General features: G+C 37.2%; 1 protein-coding gene and 1 long non-coding RNA gene across 4 annotated transcripts in view; one reads left to right on the top strand and one right to left on the bottom strand.

Moving 5' to 3' along the window:
• Positions 1–138: 138 nt before the first annotated feature.
• LOC125386576 lies at positions 139–3,144 on the bottom strand. Its single transcript, XR_007226866.1, has 3 exons — positions 2,947–3,144; positions 2,762–2,882; positions 139–415 (listed from the first exon to the last, which is right to left on the bottom strand). It is a non-coding gene; the product is annotated as an uncharacterized LOC125386576 (long non-coding RNA).
• Positions 3,145–3,250: 106 nt separating this feature from the next.
• The window catches only part of LOC100645307 (adenylate cyclase type 6), a 93,570-nt gene continuing 80,913 nt past the window's right edge, over positions 3,251–15,907 (top strand). Inside the window, exons 1-2 of one of the 3 annotated variants that reach the window (XM_048413421.1) lie at positions 3,252–4,599; positions 12,979–13,078. The gene's annotated coding sequence lies outside the window, so the exon portion shown is untranslated. Of the gene's footprint in view, positions 4,600–12,978; positions 13,079–15,907 lie in introns of all 3 variants that reach the window. The other 2 variants (XM_048413422.1, XM_003403168.4) reach the window with 2 other exon arrangements.

Raw genomic sequence — 15,907 nt, 5'->3', positions numbered from 1 at the left:
TCTGTTTTGCACGTTAAAGTTTAGCTTGATCGATGGAAAATATCGAATCAAATTCCATCGAGACGGGGAAAAAGGTGAAAAAAGAATTTCAAAAAATAATGGCTTATCAATGAACTCTATATACGTGTTGGTATTGCGACTTACCTTCGAAACCTAACCTGACACCGCCCAGTGTCACACCAAAGCTGCTTCGAATCCTTCGGGAACTATCCTGTTCCTGTGAACGCTGTGCCCGCTGGGGATTCACATTCGTAAAACGTCGGGAAACTCGATGGGTTTCACGAGAGCCGCGAACCGCACGAAAAACCAGAAAAAACCACAACTTCGTCCCATTGTGAGACGACAACTGGCTTCGATGCGGGCTCCGTCCACTGGCGCGCAGTACTGTCGCTAGGCGCTTGGAGACCACTGCCCTCTGTGCACGAAAATCGTTCCATTTGAATTTAGAAATATAGCGTATTTCGGTAATCGTGGTATAATCAGTAAGAGGGTGATTCTACGTGAACAGATAAGTTGAAAATATAGTATAACATTTTTCCATACGACGTTCCGTTTTCAAGAAAATCTAGTTTGAACATCTTTTAAATAAACGAAGTAGAAAAAGTAGAATGAAATTTTTTTTATACGGCACTTCGAATCATCTCCTTGCTGATTTTAGCACAATTATTAGAGCACCCCGTATATTGTTAATATTTACTAATTGAATGTAGTATAGATATTATAAGAAAGAATAGTATTTTTTATATTTCTAAACGTCTATTTTCTATATTTTATTATAATTTAGACATTTCTTGACAGCGTTATAATTGCTTTTGTAAGAACTTGCCTCTTTTTAGCCATAAATTCTTTGAAATTTTGAAACATTCCTTTATGAAAGCTGGACAATGTGTTCAATTTTTGATGAACGAATAAAATTGAAAATTTGATTTATAATCCAATATTTCCTTTTTCATCGAAATATTTTTGTTAAAAGTGAAGCACTTTATAATTACATTAATTGCATTGTACACTGTTCTCCAGCAGTAGCATTTTATAAAATTTACAATAAATAATCCTTTTGGCAATTTCATCAAATTAAATAATTTGTTAAAAATATTTTTCTTCGTGGTATTATATACATTTTTAAATATAAAACTGTTGTAATAACACGTCTTTAAGTATCTCAAAGTTGACTGTGCAATGAATCCCCATAGGAGAGAACGGTCCTGGTATCACGCATGCGCAATGGATGTAATTCTAACTGGTGTAGATAAAGCGGGGGATATGTTTTACTCTTCGTCGAATTAATCATGAAAATTATGAATTGTTAATTGCAGCTTGACGAATGTCGCCTGCAGATCTTCTTTCGTTTCCAAGTAATTGTTTCGTATGTCTGTGTTAATAACTCGTTGCGAAGACGGAAAAATGAATGATCTCATCGACGACAGGAGAATTCAATTACGCGCTCTGAAAATTTGTATCGCTGCGTATTCAATTGAAAACTGATTAATCCAGATGAAAAAGTATTTCTGATTGTATTTCGCGAATATCTAGCATTGTACAATTCGATATGAGATTAATTAATCCAGATAAATTGCTCTTCTCGCATGGTGAGCAAAATGATTATTTTAGAAACGAGATTCATTCGCAAATTTTTAAGATTCTAACCTAACCTTCGCAAATTTGACATTGCAAATGGCACCCAGAGACGGGAACTGAAAAGAAGCAATTATTTAGTTTTAATAATCGTCATTTACAGATAGACGCATTTGGCGGGAAAAGCCATTATTTTTAAATTGTCCAGTTTACCATCGGATTTTCACGAATTTGAGATCTTAGACGTCACGAAGCAACGAGGATACAATTTCTCCCGACTCTCTGTCATTTTCAAGGAAAATAGTGAGACACGGGTTAGGGTGATTTTGGCACTGGCTTTAAAATTCTATTCGAGACTTAGACAAAGCGGAATTTGAAACAGTACTCCCACGGTGATCAAAGAGATGCAAGAATAATGTCGATTGTAAACTTCGCCAATTGCAGGGCTTCCCAAAGTTTCGCAGCACAGTCGTGAGAAAGGGTAATTTCGGTAACCAGATACTCACGTTTCAATGAAACCTGGCTGAATTATGAACAACTCACTGACGTATCCGTTTTAATTCCCTTACATTTCAAACTACTCCATCTCCAAATTTGAAACTCAAACCTAACCTCGCTCTTTCGTCAATCCTTATCGAGAAATCAAACTGTTTTTATTAAAACTCCCCACTGTAATTTAACTTGAACTTTCAATTTTCAAGGATATTGCACATATTTGGAAACTAAATCCTAATACGACTTGAATTTTCAGTTTCATGGAGTGTTGAGTATGTCCTGAACGATCGGCGAACGTTTTGAAGGACCCAGCATGAAAAGGAATGGCAAAAAAACGAAATAGTACGTTTGTAGAAGTATAGTCTGTGATTAGGAGGGGCTTCCAAGCCGAGGAATGGAGAGAGAGAGAGAGAGAGAGAGAGTATGAAATTGGAGCGTAGCAATCAGAAATAAGATGTTCATTGAATTCGGCCAGTAAAGGGGAGAGAGTAAACCACGACAAGGAGCACAACACACATTGTGAACCAAACCCTGAGGGGAATCGATAAGAACTGGGTTAATACGATCAGCCTAAAGCAGCAGACTTCTTTAACCTGGCTATTATATTTAGAATCGACCATATGGCCAAATGTGGTAAACAACCCCATGGGACATGCAGTTTAGTCCATTTCCTTTGAACAGAATCGCTTACGTCGCATTATTCAGCATTGTGGTTGGTCTTTCTGTGAATTTATGTGATTTTTAGAATTCTCCATCTAAGATCTGCCAAGTCCTTATTGGAATTCCTGCGAAAGTGTAATCCACAAAGAAACCTGCAACCGATTTTCACTTTCATTTAAATTTCTCCCTCTACAACACCCAGACACCAGTACTCACATCATTCTCCAACCTAAACCACGTTTGTCGTCGTAGCTTTGCTAAAAACCGCAATGCCCGAGCAAATCCAAAGCATAAGTCCTTGGTTCCATAGATCTGTATCCCACTCCAACGCAGGAAATAATTGTTTCCACTTAGTTAATAGGCGTCAGTTCAGCGGCCGTACCAAGACGGACGGGTTAATCTTCAGTCGGGGGTTGTGTGTCTCCGGCTCAGGGCTGTAGGCGTGGGACGCACATCGAGCCCTGCGCACAGTACGCGTACTGAAAGCCGCGCGGAAGCCGCGCCGAAAGGTTTAGTCTGCGCGCGACACTTGTCCGAGACGCGTCGCGCTCCTCTCCTCTAGAAAGTGTATCCTCGCAACGATTTCTTCATAGAACCACGAGGAATATTTCAATCGAACTCTCAACAAACCTTTCTTCGTCGATCGATCATGGCTTCACACCTGCACCACAGGACACCGTGCGATAATCCTATGGTGATCCTCTGATTCTAGGGTTGCTGGCATTTTTGAAACTTTCTAGACCGTTTCAGTGAGGAACAGAGCTTTCTGTAGAGATACGGAAATAAGTCGGAGAATTGAGTTTTATTTTTCTAGTTACCTGCTGAATTTTTGCAACTTGCTGTCATCCAAAAAATCCAAAATGCAGGAAGTGAATAATTTCGTAATGATTCGTTGAATTCCAAGAGATCCCGAGCTTCTTGCGATCCTGACAGGGGTCTGACTGTCTGGGGAAACAAAATTTGAGACTTCTCAAATTTTCTGCAAATCCTTCGATCATGAATGATCCAGCCGATTCATCAAGGAAGATTCCCAGCGAAGCGTAGGCTTCTGTGATGAAGAAGATCTGTCAAAGTATCTCTCTTTGATAGTCTTAAGATATATTCAACAAACTGTTACCTGCCGATTATTAGCTGCGAAAAATTGTTGTTAGACGAGAAGATTCGTTAAAACATCGAGTTTGAAGGGTTTAAGAGGAGTCAGACAGTAGCAGATGAGGCCAAGTCCAGGCAAATCTGTTACCAGGCTGAACATTGAGCGTCGAGGGGCCTTGGCTCGTTTAAGCTGTAATTGCCAAGCTGCTGTGTGCAATTGGACCGTTTGTTCCTGTCGTGTGTCCGTGATTGATCCACATTCCTCGTCCAGATCATCGCTTTCTTCTCTGCGGGTCAGCATTCCTCGCAGTTTTGGCATCCCATTTCGCCAAATGTACATTTGCGCCGAATTTTAACACTATTCTTCGCACCAAGCTCTGCAGAGACTCTTCAAAGGCTCTTCAAGAGAAAGTAAAATCAAAAGAAAACGCCTCGAAAGACCTCAAAAGACCAAAGATTTTTTAGTTTCTGATCGGCTAGAGCTATCGATCCTTTGAGTGACCAGGTGTGGAGGTGGGAATTACGAGGAGGATCTCGTGTGAAATCTCGGAAAGGGACTGGAGTCTGAGTTTGGGAAACGGAGCAAGCAGTCGGTGAGGTTTCGCAAGGATCTGGCAAGAAGGGATAGTGATGAAGCTGGAAAAGAACGCGGCAGATCGGATGGATCTTCGTGGAAGATTGATCAGTCAGTCCGATAAAACAGAGGGAAAATCGTTGTGAAAGGGGCCTAAGAGTGCCGGGAATCAAAAACCTGTCAAGATCGAGCATCGAGCGAAGGTAAGAATGCTCGAGTTTTATCGTCGATTAGCGTGACGATTCGTTGATCGTCCCTCGCGAGCACGCACTCGTTCTGATCGATGATAATGAGCGCCGCTGACCTGTCAGCTATGTCCATCTGTTTGGTCATAAAAATCGCAGTTAAAAATTCATCGACAAGAATTTACTTCAGTCGGGCCATTTTCGATTCTTCGTGACCCAATCGCGTTTAACGTTCGTCTTGTTTCAGCCTCTTTACTTTTAGACAGTTTACAAATGAATATTTTTAAACCTTTGTATTAGAGCCTAATGCAATAGCCAGTCGCTAACAAATTTCGTTTCTATTCGATTGGAGATGGAACAAAATCCCTAGGAAATGTTAATGTGATTGGTAAAAGCAAGATACACTGCTGCGCAGGTACAATTTGTTTCTTCTTATCGTTCGCACGTTTACGTGGAACGATCTAAATATTGCAATTCCACTCGTTGGTAAATAAATACGATATTACAGAAAAATGTAACAATTTCAAACGAAAATATCTGTTTTATCGGGTGGACACTTTTTGTGAAGTTACAATCAACTTATTTGCAAATATCGATTTTAGACTTTCTTTCGTCCATCATCGCAAATTCGTTCAACTTGGCCCGTATAGGAAGAACTCGCACGAAACGAAGTTACTCATCGAAACGGTCTCGGTTATTCAACCGAATCATCGAAATTACGCGAAAAAGAAGCGAGTTTTCTTAAAATGTGGAATACAGTCCGGAGCATGTTCAGTCGTTTCATCCGGCTCTCTAATACTTCAGCCGGTGCTCTAACCCCGCCACGATTATGTCATCATTTCAGTTTGCCTCGTCAAAGTTACATAGACCTAGACATGGTTGCAGGGGGAAACCCGGTTTTCGCTGCAATTGGCAGTCGGCTATTCGCGTCTGCGATCATAATGGCCCGAATAAGCAGCGGTAGAACGCGTATGCCTTCGTTCTATTATTGGCTTATGATCGACAACCATAATAACGTCCCTTTCACTACCCTAATTGGTCGATGTTCGTTAAATCCGAGACTCTGTCGCCAACCGTAAAGACAGGCTGATCTGAAGCAAACAAGAAACACCGAACATCACAAGGATCGTTCTTCGAAAGTGTTGGCATCACTCACCTATCGTTGACAAGGAATATATTTTAATTAGAAAATTATTATTATTCTGTTCATGATAATCACAGCTACAATCATATCACAGTATAATCATAGAAAACGTGATTTCGGGTTTAACTCTTGCGACCATTTAGAAGGTAAAATTATTTATTTGCAGAGGGTTCGACGCAAAATTGGCAATTAGTAAAAAAAAAAAAGAGTAAAACTGGGGATAAAATTCACCTGCCCGAAAAATATGTCGAACAGGTTCAAACGAATCATTTTCGATTTCACATTTTACGTTATGTAGCCTGTTGTCAGCGACATGCCGGGTATATTTTTTCTTCTCTCTTTTTCCTATATTTTTCCAGTTTTCGATAACGATGATGGCCGCAACGATCGATCCGGTTAGAGGTAATCCCCGCAACCTGCGATTCTTTTATGGCCTCCGATAATATCTGCAAGTGAATCCGAAGGAATATTAAATTTTCGTTGAAAAGATCGTATTGAACGATGTGAGTCAGACAAATTCTCGAGGACAACCGCAACGATCGCATCATTCAACTGGCATCGACGCGTAAAATTACGCGAAGGAAATTCAGAAACGCGCATCGATGTTTCGTTTCGTTCCGTGGAAACATTTTCGTGTCTCTAAGCGTTTTAAAGATGAAGCTCACACTCGGCTGCATAGAGCGTCCGTTAGGCGAAATATGTATACGATATGCATAGCATATGCAAGATACAGGAGATATGCATAATGCAAAACGCATGGAATTGTGTTTAAAAGAAACGAAGAGCTCAGAATCTACGTCTCGGTTTCATCAGAGGGATACATTTTAACGATGAAAAGCGAACGAATTATACGTTTGATCGGTAGGATACACCGACAGAAACGATTCAGTAGAGGATCCTTGTGATTGCTATAAGCAATACATTCAGGTTTCTCTAACTATTATATACATCTAACTATATGTCATTTAATTTTGATAGTTTTGCTATTAAAACAATTCATATGAACAACTTTAACTGCAATGATAAACAAAATAATTTATGTGAACTTTAACTTAAAAAAGAATGTAATACAACTGTAAGAAATAATTTAACGTTATTAAAGAAGAAAACCAGATATTGAAATATCATTTGAAAATTAGCTTCTTACGGTTGTATTACTTTCTTCTTTGAGTTGAAGTTCATATGAATTTTTTACTATCAAAACAATTCATATGAACAATTTTAACTGCAATGATAAACAAAACAATTTATGTGAACTTTGACTTAAAAAAGAATGTAATACAACTGTAAGAAATAATTTAATGTTATTAAAGAAGAAAACCAGATATTGAAATATCATTTGAAAATTAGCTTCTTACGGTTGTATTACTTTCTTCTTTGAGTTGAAGTTCATATGAATTTTTTATTATCAAAACAATAAATATGAACAATTTTAACCGCAATGATAAACAAAACAATTTATGCGAACTTTAACTTAAAAAAGAATGTAATACAACTGTAAGAAATAATTTAACGTTATTAAAGAAGAAAACCAGATACTAGAATATCATTTGAAAATTAGCTCCTTATGGTTTTATTACTTTCTTCTTTGAGTTGAAGTTCATATGAATTTTTTACTATCAAAACAATTCATATGAACAATTTTAACTGCAATGATAAACAAAACAATTTATGTGAACTTTAACTTAAAAAAGAATGTAATACAACTGTAAGAAATAATTTAATGTTATTAAAGAAGAAAACCAGATACTGAAATATCATTTGAAAACTAGCTTATTACGGTTGTATTACTTTCTTCTTTGAGTTGAAGTTCATATGAATTTTTTACTATCAAAGCAATAAATATGAACAATTTTAACCGCAATGATAAAGAAAACAATTTATGCGAACTTTAACTTAAAAAAGAATGTAATACAACCGTAAGAAATAATTTAATGTTATTAAAGAAGAAAACCAGATATTGAGATATCATTTGAAAATTAGCTTCTTACGGTTGTATTACTTTCTTCTTTGAGTTAAAGTTCATACAAATTGTTTTCTTATATCTTAGTTTTCATGCTACAATTAACATTGTATTGTCTTATTATAATATTTCTATTCTATGATTATAGATTATATTATATTTGTTATATTTAAACGAGGATCCTGCCAACTTATGGTAGCGTATTGCCGTAGGTATGCAGTATTGTTCGGTGTAATGCTATTCATGCACCTGCCAGTCATTAATGCCGCCCCCCTTGATCCGGGTTTAATATTTAAGCCCGAAACCGAAACCTTTGTCGACCGTTTCCGGTTCGCGTGATTAGCATAATGTTGATCGCCCACGCAGAACTGCAGCTTCCTCTGCTCATCGAAATCTGTTTTCAAGAGTTTTCCACGTTACACGCTGAAGCGAATTCACTTTTACGCTTTCTTACCTTTGCGAATAAATCACCGGGCAAAGATTCTCGTCCTATTAAAATTATAGGGGATTTTTTAATAATTTCGTTATTACTAATCGTAACTAGACTGCGGATATTCATGCAAATTTATAGCTTTACGAATTTAATCGAGGAAATAGAATTCTGTACATGAAATTGTTTAACCTGCTGGATATTGTGCCATGCATTTACCATATATTGTACTTTTCATATTTCGTATATTTTTGCGTATTACGTGCATTCGCGTGCCTAGGCATTTTGGTATCTTTAAATTGGCCATAAATGCGTAAACATCTACAGTGTTTTTCTAGAAACAAATCTAAATTTTTGCAGGGTGCATTCAAGTTATAGGGAATTTTCTAGTAATTTTGTCATCAAACAAAATTGGACCGCTGATATTCATGCAAATTTATATATCTATGAATTTAATCGAGGAAATAGAATTCTGTATATGAAATTGTTTAATCTGCTGGGTATTGTGCCATGCACTTACCAAATATCGTACTTTAGACATTTTGTATATTTTTGTGTATTACGTGCATTCATGTGCCTAGGCATTTTGGTATCTTCAAATTGGCCATAAATGCGTAAACATCTACAGTGTTTTTCTAGAAACAAAACTAAATTTTTGCAGGGTGCATTCAAGTTATAGGGAATTTTCTAGTAATTTTGTCATCAAACAAAATTGGACCGCTGATATTCATGCAAATTTATATATCTATGAATTTAATCGAGGAAATAGAATTCTGTACATGAAATTGTTTAACCTGCTGGATATTGTGCCATGCATTTACCATATATCGTACTTTACATATTTCGTATATTTTTGCGTATTACATGTATTCGCGTGCCTAGGCATTTTGGTATCTTCAAATTGGCCATAAATGCGTGAACATCTACAGTGTTTTTCTAGAAACAAATCTAAATTTTTGCAGGGTGCATTCAAGTTATAGGGAATTTTCTAGTATTTTTGTCATTAAACAAAATTGGGCTGCTGATATTCATGCAAATTTATAGTTTTACGAATTTAATCGAGGAAATAGAATTCTGTATATGAAATTGTTTAATCTACTGAATATTATACTAAATATCATTCTTTAGATATTTGATATATCTTCACATATTATGTGCATTCTACGTCTTTATACCTTTAAATTGTCTATAAATACCTAAACTAATTATAATAAATACATAACCTAAAAATTGTCTGAAAATGCACAAACAATCCGCAGTGCAATCATAATGTACAGAGAATTAGATTATTCCGTGGAAACTTCGAGATTGAATTTTAAGACGCTGATATTTAGATAACCGAGTTATCCAGGTCTGCGTGTGACCATAAAGAAAGCAGGAAAAGGATTAGCGTCAGACGAGTTGATTTTTACGATCGTGAAAGGGATGATATCGATGTACGAGTCGTTATTCCCTTCGACACGTTGGTTTTCTCAAATCTCATCCGGATTCTTCGAGGATCAGCAGTTACCCAAGAGCTCAGCAAGCTGTCCTATTCCCTCGAATAAACGTCGTTCACTGAATTTCGATCGACTGCGAATGAAATTATAATAACTCGTAAAATTGTAACCTCTCGGGTTATATGTATCAGGAGGAAGCAGCAGCAAAAGTAATTTCTAGAAGATAGAATTATAAAATTTGATTTTTCTAAATTTTCCGAAGTTTCGTAACTTTCTCCTAATTTTTGTTTCTACATCGGAAAACTTCTTTTTCCAAATTTCCCCTACATTGGACAAATACCCCTTTGCAGTTTTATACTTGGGAAATTTTCTTTTCAATTTCCCTGTATTCCGAAAATTTTCCTTCGGAATTTCCGCCATATTTGGAGAAAACAACGGCGAGTGCACCATTCTAGAAAATTTTCACACAAACAATGACAAAATTCTACTAACTGAAAGTACCGAAATAAATTTCCTAGATATATTTGAGGAAATCAGTGTTAAAGCTACTTCGAAGAATCTGTCGTAAGAACAGTGATAAATTCCGAAGAAGTTTGTACAGAGTAGCAAACAATTTAATGGACCGCCTATAAACTTCCCGCATACTTCTATGGCACGACAATTTCCATAGACTTATCAAACTTTTACTAAGATTTCACCGAGGAGAGCGTGTTTTTCAAAGTTACGTAAATATTACTAGACGATTGATCGAGACGTCGCGTGACGGTAATTTAGAAGCAGATCGGATCGGCAGTGAGTGAAGAGAACGTTTCTTGTGTCTCGACCAGTGGAATAGGGCGGCCTTTAATCAGACGACGCGACGCTTCCTCCGCGACCATGAAGGTACCTGCGCTGGTTGTCGTTCGATCTTAATTGGCACTGGTTACGTGAACATGAATAAATAAACACGTGCTACCTGATTCCTCCTATTCTCCGCTTTTCATCACCGTCGTCCGCTCTTATCGTAAAAATAACTGAAACGCAACCTTCGACAAGATATACCGATAATATAGATTTTCGTCGTATCTCGAACTACTTCAAACCTAATCCATAGCTAATTTAAGCTTTGCAATGTCAAACGTTTTTTAAAAATATACCAATCAGAATTTAATTTCCAGATTTCTCGTTTCGCGAATTAAATCAAACCAGGTCTGAGTCGAGCTGACTTTAATTTCCGTAATTTCTTCTTTTGAGATGGTGATGATGGATGGCTGTACTAATTGAAATGTGATTACTCTTTTCTCGTGTCTCAAGCTAGCTGAAACCTAATTTAGTGTAATTACATAGATTTTAGTAAAAAGATCATTGTTGCTTTGATTATTCATTTGTTAAGCGAGAGAAATGACATTTGTAGGGACATTTGCTAGTTACCATTCTCAACTAGGGGTCTCCAGGGAAATCACTAACTGTACAGCTAGCATACCCAATTTTGAGGATCGTTATTTGCTATGTTGAATAGCCAGTTACACGAGAATTTCGGCCGCCCATTTTCAGTGCTGTCAATTAATCGTACCCTTTGTGAGCCAGTGCAGGTTTGATCGATTCTACCTGCTGCTTTTCCACCGTTTCCCAATCTACTCTGCAATTAGGCTCGTTGTAACCAAACATAACAACGAGGAAATTAAACTTGTTCATTTTTAGGGGAAGGACCTAGGGACTTTTTTGAAGTCTAAGACGAGGAATATGCGGTGAACGACTTTTGAGTCGTGCAATTATTTTTCTTACGTCTCGAACGATAGATATCGAACAATAATCGAAGATATTTAACCACTTCGTTTGGCCCTTAACAATCTCTTTTATAATCAAATCTCGTGTTTCGGACGCAGAGTCGCGTGTAATTGGAGGGCAGCAATCAAACGAGTGTACCGATTCGTGCAACACGAGCAGAATATTATTATCTTTATCCTACGGGTATACAGAGAAATTCGTTGAGGAAATAGCGACACAGAAGAATAATGAATAATCTGTAACGAAACATCGAAACGCTTCGATAGGCGATGACAATGAAAACAATGAACCCTGTGCAAACAACTGCACTATTAACGTGATTATGCGAAACGTTAAAGTAACATAGCTTTAACGCCCAAACTACATCGTTCCGATCATAGTGAGTGAAATTTTGAAAAGATCCCTGCAAAGTTCCAGAAATTAAAATTTTCTAAACAATGACCAACATTCGAGCAACCAAAAACTCGTGAGGGGACTAGTAACATTTTTTAAAAAATTCCTCATCTTTCCAAAAATTCTCAAACCAAATTCTCAAACCAAATGATCAAAATCCTAAAACTAAAACAAGAAAAATAGAAAATCGCGTCGTCTTGGATTAACGAAGACGAGGATTGAAGCGTTCGGAGGAAATTGTGGTTTCTAGTAAAATTTGCCAACCCAGACATTGGGTTGCCAGGAAAATGATCGAACTAGGGACTTCGTTATACTCTATCGATTATCGTTAACCACTAGCTGAGATTTTCGTGGCGTCATTACCGACCAAAACCGCAATACCTCTGAATTCAGTGTACATACTGACGGGGGCCCAGGATAATTGCAGGCGTGATGACATTCGATTTGTTGCCCTACAGCAACCGGAAGTCGAGTTGCCCTTTCGACTAATTGCCATGGATTCTCTGTGATTGGAACTATGACAACGATGTATTGCTACGTACATGTTGCTAAGGAATATCAATTTACGCAGGTGCACCGATCTGTTCTAATCAATTATCGATGTATTATTAGCTGTATGCAAAAGTTCTAGTACTCTTTTCAAGCGTTCGCGTATAGTTACTTTTAATCGATCTAATTTCCCGTCCTTTTCGTGCAATTGTTTAGTTGGTATTGATCTATCTGAAACGCCAACTTCATGATCGATTAGTGACGATCACCATAACCTCAAAAAACAGCAGCGAGCACGATAACAACGCTAGGAATCTACTTACGTAAAAACAAGTATGCATTTCCATTTAAAAAAATAATGCAATTGTTTATTGCACTGCAGCACTGCAGTAAAAAGAAATTAAAAAAAGAACATGGTCCTACGGATGTATATTTTTCAACCATTCATCTTACCCCTTTGGCATTTTTCTATAACTATATATTGGTAACGTATATCATGGAATAGCTGCGTGGGCTACCCTGTATATTATCAATAAAGGTTTTCAAACGAAAAGATTAATATGCATCGCGAATACAATATTTCCAATATTTATTGACGAAATGCATTTTTGTTGAGAATCTCGAAATATTGGCAATATTATTTATTGCCCGAGGGCAACCTTGAAAAAGTTAAAAAGTGAATTTTTCCTGTAACAACGTGTACAGAGTTTCAGAGTGCAATTTGAAATCTTAATAAAGCTATTCAAGTTTTCGCCTGTTTTTCTTCTTCCAGGATGATGGCACCGCGATAACGAGATACCTGGAACTCGATTTTGCGTCGTTTGCGATAATTAGCCCAATTTCCTACAATTTTTTCATTGATCCCTGACGAGGTAATGGGAATTGTATGGTATGCTAGTCCCTGTCCTCTTTATTATGTAATTGTGTGTCAACGATGGATGCTGTTCTGATTGCTTGATCGCATGGGCATGGGACACACTTGTTGAACACACGTTCGATACTTATCCCATAAGCCGCTTGATTCAATTTTCAACCATTTCCTTCTTACTACCGTCCCCGACATTAAACACAGATATAATTATTATACTAAACGTTCTAAAATTCTTATCATTATATTATTAGACGATTGATCTTTATCGGATGGAAAACAAATTTCTAAGAGTCTCTTTAATAAATATTTTTATCTTTGCAGATGTATCATTATTCATAGTCGTAATTCAACATGTAAATGTAATTCAATAGAAATGACAAAAACGTGGTACTATATGTTTTTGGTACGTTTACCATGCTACTCCTATTTCAGTGAACGATTGGAACTTTCTAAAGGTAATCTCATGAATAAATTTTCTATTCTATCTTCTTCCTAAATAATTAAATAATGCGAGAATTTAAAAGGGATAGCTCCTATGTGGAAATGTTTCGGCAGTATAAAATGTGGCTAGTAAATTTTTTCCTCCGAGTTTCTTGGGTTATTGTGTAACGTCGAGGCGACACGAAGGACAAATTGGAATCTTTGAATGGCCCTCGAGAACACTCGACAGCGGCTCGCCTTTGCCACTCGATATCGAAAATCCTTTTTTCTCTATTCTACTCTACCAATCGAGCCTCAAGTCCGCAGACAATTCTTCCGTTCGTCCACGGCTGTTCGCTGTTCTCTAAAACGTTTCCTCGCTATTACATCTCCCTTTTCATGGATTATTTCACGAAATAAGTAGAAGACAAATTGTTTCCAACGCTCATACATCCGGTTTGCAAGATGACCTTAAGATACTTGTTTACGAGAAAACAAATCACTGTTCCAAATATCCCAGTACTTTTACTCTTAAATTCTTCAATTTTCGATAGACGCAATATGTAGGCAAAAAGCGAGGTTAAGTATGTTTTAAGTATATTAAAAGAATAACAAAGTTAGAAGAAAGCTGCCTACTTATTTCGTTGTTTGAGGAAGCTTTGAGACTATCTGTTCTTTAGTTCTGTATTATTTTAATTAGTTTAATGGCACGCAGACTCGAAAAACGAGGTTAGGTTACTTAACCTTTAAAAATATGGTGGTTATGCTGAAAGTTTCAGATTGCAATTTTCATGCTCGTACTATTCGAACCAGTTATGACTTGAAATACATGTAAGATGGATTTAAAATTTAGACATCGTGCGCTATCTAAGTTTCAATTCCAAATTTCTGAGATACGATAGAATCTAGATTTGTTTTAGGAAATAAAAATTCTAAATCGATCGATCCCCCTATTCTCACAAACTATAGCTATAACTATACTAGATTACAATTATGCGATATTAAATTTTACTTGCATAACATTGCAACTGAAAAATCAATGATTCATAATTAACTCCGTTAAAACGCGAGAACTGGAAAATGAGTTATCGTCAAAGATAATACGAGAACCATTTTCCAGACGAAGCTAATGTCTATACGCTGTAGTGCGGGTGACTGATGGACGAAAATCGATCCAAGACACGCGGCGTGCGTTAATTTTTAACGCGACTTCGTTTCCTCGTGCATAGCGCCATTTGAAAACGGATGTCGAGTCGTTTCTTTATTTTAGAAGGGAGAGATTAATGCAAGACGCAGAAAATGTCAGCCAAGTATTAAGGTATTTGTAGCGCGACGATATTCCTTAAAAGTAAAGCCACATTTGTACTTCTCCAAATTTCCTCCAAAGTGTCGCAGTGTAAAGTCAGCTGAAGTCTCACTGTCCATGTGGCAACGTCGCGTCGTTTCCTAAAGGCGCAAGCGCGGCCCATTAAGCCAGTTACACACTTTTCGGTAAGTCTGTCAGTTACAAACTTACTAAACGGTTCCTACCTGTGATGGTGTGAACCTGTTACATGTGCCTACTTATTCCTATGGTACTTTAGCAAGCGTAGCTATACCTACGTGTGTTATACGACCATACGTTGAATGGTGTGTATGAATGAATGTTACTTATTTTCTTTACTGTACTTGTTCTATCCACAGAAGTGCCAAACTCTTTTAATTTGATTACTAACATTGAATACGACGTTTCTTTCTCTACACGATGGTAATCTTTGGATTTCAAGTTCCATAAGCACGGTTCGCTTCTGTAAATTTCTAATAATTCTTCCAAAATGCATAGCAACGGAAACGACTCGTTGCTGTTTCACGAACAGGTGCACGTTACTTTATAATAACCACTACACGCACGCATACTCGCTGTTAGCATCGACACATCTGATACGCGTGTATTAAACGACGCCTCGTGGACAATGGGCTTAAAACACACCAAGACTCGAGAGTCATATTCCAGATGAAACCAAACCAAATGAAAATCTGTTGACCGTAACGTCGGTTTGCTAGCGGTCGAGACTGCGGTCAACAGTTGAAAAGGAACACGGAGGACGAGCGTTTAATTGAATTTGTAGGAACCTGCAGCAAACTATATGATTTCGGTTGCAAAATATATCACAGACCCACCTGACAAAATGAAATTGCGAATCGAAATAAGAAAAAAATGGCCTGCAAACTTCTATGGTCACACAATTAGCGCAATTACTCCCATTTATCACCTTCACGTTACTACGTTACTGTTGCAAACATATCGCATTAGATATCTTATGCATCCTCATCTAAAATTGGCATGATTTTCATTAAATTATACTTGGAAAATGACATTGTTCCTTCTTCGATTGGACGAATAAAAATGAAAGAGATTGCCATGGGATCT

The sequence above is a fragment of the Bombus terrestris genome, chromosome 16 (assembly GCF_910591885.1).
Source record: "Bombus terrestris chromosome 16, iyBomTerr1.2, whole genome shotgun sequence".
Classification (NCBI taxonomy): domain Eukaryota; kingdom Metazoa; phylum Arthropoda; class Insecta; order Hymenoptera; family Apidae; genus Bombus; species Bombus terrestris.
This window is presented reverse-complemented; position numbering and strand designations above follow the sequence as displayed.